Raw genomic sequence first — 5,649 nt, forward strand, 5'->3', positions numbered from 1 at the left:
ATAAGAGTCGATGTTTATATATTATTTTGGTTAGAGACAATATAATATAAGAGTAACTTAAACACCTCCTTATAATCATTGATACAGTTTGTAATGAATAAAAATAATGAATAAAGACATTGACTCTTATACTATTTGCACTTATCTTTACAATATACCATATTGGTTTGACTTAATTACACTCATGATCATTTTTGTTTAAGAAATTACATTTATCTCTCTTATATGAATAATCAATGTAATATATGCATATGATTAGGAATAATTTGTGTAAGTTTAAAAGGAGATTGTGATTTGTGTAATTTCATTAAAACTTAGGATGTAGTAGTGTAATTTACTCTTTAGTTTTATTTTTGTTTCTCATAGGTATCCTCGCACTAGAGGCAATCCTATCCGAGCCGGGAACATCCACAGGTATGTGGGGCTAACTCTCCCAGTGTGTATTTTTTCATCCACAATACTCGAACTTCAGATATTGCTTAAAGGGAAAAGGGAATAAAACATGTTTCACTTGAACCAATACTTGTTGGTGATTTATTCTTTAGTTTACAAACAATTATATTATAGAGAAAAAATAATATAACTATATTTAATCATCTCCACAAAAGAGGGTGAAGCGCACCACGGTGGGAGTCTCCCTCTTAAATTGCAATGAATGCTAAAGATGGAATAGCAACTAATTGCTTCTACTTTCCAAAAGGAAAAGGTATAATCAGACCAAAAGAACAGATCTTCCCTGTTATGATGCATTTTAGCTATTAAATAATTCATCTATTTATATAATAGCGGTTTTGCTGGGCAAACATTAAGGATCATTTAATACCTACAACTTTAAGAAATAGTAACTAATATTATTAATATCGTATTAATTTTTAGGTTCAATTGTCTAATACAATACAATATTTACAAGTATGTTAGATATAGTTATAAAAAGGGTGACACATTTAGAAGAAAAAAATAGTATTTTAAAGTGAACTTATATCTAAAATATAGTTATATTATTTACATCAAAACAGTCTCAGTGAGTCATTTTAAATTTTAAAAAAGTCTTATTTGAGATATTTAAACATGAGCAATTTCCTACATCGTCATATCTTAATATTTCTTTTCTTATTTTTAACACAATCACGTATGTCTAATGTAAATAATGCCATCCTTTTATGCGCCACAAATATTTTTCATAGAAAAGTGTCAATTTTAAATAATGTAATTACATGAATCAAATGCAGCCACTCAATCTAATCATCTTCAAATGAGAAAAACAAAAGGTATGCATCTATTGTTACTATTTATCTTTTTTTTTGTAAATTTCTAGACCCAATGGCCAACTAGTTTTTAACTTTTCATTTATAAAGCCCACTACGATAATGCAGCTAGCATTAGTGGTAAGTGGTGTAAATCCACTGAAAATTATATGTATGATTTATATTGGTAGATTGCTGGATCTTCTTGGAGTTTAGGGGAAGCTATGGCCACCTTAATAAAAATTTGAAACATCGTAGATGCTTAATAAATTTACGCATACCATCTCCAATATATTATCTAAACATTATATTGTCATTCCAAAATATTTCCTAAGGATCACTATTGTGGATAAAATGCAGTAAAAGCCTTGGAAAAATGTTATATATACCACCGTATTTAATGAATAATCCTACAACACTTTAATTAAAGTTGTACTAAGCACCAAGAAAAAGAACACCATTGATAGTAAAGAAAATGTATTAAAATATCAATTAAATTGTGAAAGAAGTTAAAGTTACAAAATAAGAATGTTGTGATTTGAGTATGAGAATAATTTCTATGCTGTTGGTATAAAATTTTATGCACAATCAATACAATCATCTTTTAATTAATGTATATTACTTAATTATATTTAATATGTCAGTGATTGTTTTTTAATGAAAGTTTATCAGTGATTGTTAAATATGAATAGTGATACACTGATAATATAAAAACTTCTTACACCCTTTTAGGCTTTGATTGATTTAGAGAAGAAAATGAGATGAGATGAGAGAAGATAAAAAGAAAGAGTGTGAGTAGAAAAAAAGAAATAAGACAATGAGTTGATTGTAAGGGTTGTTTGGTATGAAAGAAATATGAAAGAATTAGAAGGGGAGAAAATGTATTTTTATGAAAAAGACAATTTTACCCTTTAAATAATAATGAGTATTTGACAAAGTTAAGAGCATTATTGTAATAAATGCCAAAAAAAATCTTATTCATTTACCATTTCTTCTCATATTAGAGAAGAAACTAAAAGTTGGTGGGTCCCACTACTTTTATTTTCTTTATCTTTATACTCTATCCTATCAAATGAGAGAAAGATTATCTTTCTCCTACAACTCTCTCCTTCATTTCTCTTTCTTTGCTAATTCTCTCCAACCAAATAGAGGCTTTGTACACATTTTTTATCTATCATTATTCTTAATAATTCATTTACTTACTTTTGCCAACAAGTGTCTTTGGGGCAAAGATTCTGTTTCTATCTAAAAGCTAACAACATCAAACTTTCCATAAAATATATATATTGAGTCCAAAGTTCAAGTAAGCATCCAACATAAACCAAACCTCCTAGCAAAGATTTTCTCTCTTATATTGAAGAATTCATTATTAGATATAGGTCTTGACAAGTGGTATGGAAAAAAATTCAATGGTCCACATTTAATCATTTTTTGATATAATAATATTAAAAAATCTCTTTCTCACTTATAATCTAGTACTGGAGATGATCTCAATCAATTAAAAAGAAACTTTTTTCAGATATATAGTTATTATATTTTAATAATTAATAGACGGTGATATATAAGAAAATGAAACATCAAATTTCAGTCAAAAAGATTATATCACGTCCTATTTTAAGTATTCTTGTCTTTTTTACACGAAAGAATAAAATAATTTTATTAAATTGTAATCGTTTTTCTTGTTATACTTTTTCCAAATTTCTCCACTCACTCCACATTTATTTTTTCTTTCTTTAAAATAATGGAGATGTGAATATTATTAATAAATGAGTAATTACATCTTATTTCAAATTAAAACTAACCTAGAAACTAAGAGAAATCGAACACATTCTAGTTCTAATCGAAAAAGTACAAGATGATGCCCAAGACTCCTTTTGGATCCTTTTTAACATTTAACATTTAACATTTCTGATTTTGGTACGTTTCGTTGGGCGCAGGTACGTGTGTTGATCGCAACTCTTCACATGGCCTCGACCTTTTAGCTAGCCAAGTTATGCTAGATGCAACTTTCATGCTTAGCGTAGATGCGTTGGGCGCAACTCCTACGTTGGGCACATGTATCTTGATCTAGGCTTGATTGTTTTCAGCTACTTTTCACCAAATTTTGACTTTTAGAGTCAAAAGGTGTTAAATTATTCTTATGAACTAGTAAGTTACCCGTGCATTTGCACGAGACAGTAATTTTTTATCGCATAGTTAATAACATACATGTTACTCGTATACTTCATATGAGAGTGATGAAGAGATTTGAAAGCATGATGTTAACATATATTGTAGAGAGAGAAAATAATGATTAAAAACAGAATTAAAGGGTCTAAACATTTAGAAAACATAAGAATTTGATGGTAATATTAGATAATTAAAAAGCAAACATAACAAATCAGAAGCAAAATAGTGAAAAATAATGAGAAAATTACAGTAGCTCTTTAGACAACAAAACTTTTAAAAGGCAAGAAGCAAACCATAGGTATGAGTAACTAAAATGCCTGTAAAATTTGAACATTGAGAGGTATTCTTTACACGACCACATGTATACTACAAGGCTAATCATTGAAGAGTATGAGGAAATATTAAATGACTTCTTAGTATTGATAAATAATATATGTATTACTTTGAAAACTTCTTAAAAGATTGTGTAAATTCTCAATGGTGAAAATGAAAATATTGAATGCAATGGAAAGTAGCATTAAATGGAAAATAAAAAAAATTCCTAGTTGTGTACCCAAATAGAAAAGTAAATAAAAAATGTTATTACATATGCAACAATTAATTGAACATATAATCAGCGAAGAGTCTTATGTAAAAATTTTAAACAATAAATAAAAATTTGAAATTGTAACAATAATAATTTAAATAAATAATGATTTAATTTAAAATGACAATTAAATCACTAAACATTTTAATTTCTTACCTTCGGGAACTAGAAAATTGGTAAAAAAAAACCGTTTTACATATGAAAATAAGTAATTAACTAAATGTTAATCACTTTATAATCTATATATTTGGATGACTAATAGATAAAATAAAAACTTATGTTCTCCATTGTTAATATTATTTTTTAAGATATATTCCCTATTGTTATTATTTAATGTTGCAATACTAACATGTCAATATTATAATCAAATCTAAACTCTAAAAAATATATACATAACGAGCATTACTTAAAATAAGGAATAAAAAATAATTAATACAAATATAAATCAAATATGTGTTACAACACATACAACTTTATATATCTTATGATTGTTTTTAATATAATGAATGTAGAAGAATCAATTTCATTATCACAATTGAATCAAATCAAATATATGACTTTATTTTAAGCAAAAAATGTTGTTTTTTTAATAAGGGTCAATGATATTACACATTTATATCTATAATGAGCCGTGTCTAAAATTAAGGAATCATAAATAACTTTGATTTGGATTGAAATTGTATTAGTATTTGAATTAGCCATTTTCCTAATATTATTATTCTATTTTTGGTGGTTGATTTTACATGTAGGAAAGAGATAGAAAAAGACATCGTTATACTTTATATTGTTCTGTATAAAGATGAAGGGCATGAGACCTTATAATGTATTGAGAAACACATCATTATCATATTAATTTAGAAATCAACAATAAATTTATAACTCATTATTATTTGACTATAAAATAAGATTGATTTCAAAAAACGTATTATTATTATTTGACTCTAAAATAACTACACACAAATAAAATTCAGAAATTGTTACTATTGTTACTACTCTTAGTAACTACTAACAAATATAAATAACAGAAAATTATTATTATTCTTTTTTATTATATTTCTTATTTTTACTATTTGAATACTACAACAGTAACATTGCAATTAATATTAGAATCAAATATAAACTATACACAAAATATGTTCATAATAAGTTCTAACATTAAGGAATACATATTTGTTATGATTTATAAATATTTGATATTACCTATTATATAATTAAACAATAAATGGTAATAAATTTATATTTATAATAAACATGATCTAAAATTAAGGAATTGGAATTGTACTAATATTTGAATTAGTCATTTTCTCTATTCTATTTTAGTTGTAAAATATCAAATCATTTATTAGCTAAAAATATAGTTGATACTTTCAGAACTAATAAAGGAAAATTTAAAATTACAAACATATATATTAAAATTTATAAATTTTCTATGTTACAATTGTACGGTTTCAAGTCTTTTTTTACAATTCAAATTTTATGAAAATATATTATTACACTATTACAATCCAAATATTATAATTATTATACTTTTATATTATATATTGTTATATAATGATTGTACTTTAATATTATATAATGTAACAACTGCATATTAATGTATCTTAATGTAATGGCTGCATTGTAACTGTGTGTATGGAAGAAGTTAATTTT

The sequence above is a fragment of the Lupinus angustifolius genome, unplaced genomic scaffold (assembly GCF_001865875.1).
Source record: "Lupinus angustifolius cultivar Tanjil unplaced genomic scaffold, LupAngTanjil_v1.0 Scaffold_154_10, whole genome shotgun sequence".
NCBI lineage: Eukaryota > Viridiplantae > Streptophyta > Magnoliopsida > Fabales > Fabaceae > Lupinus > Lupinus angustifolius.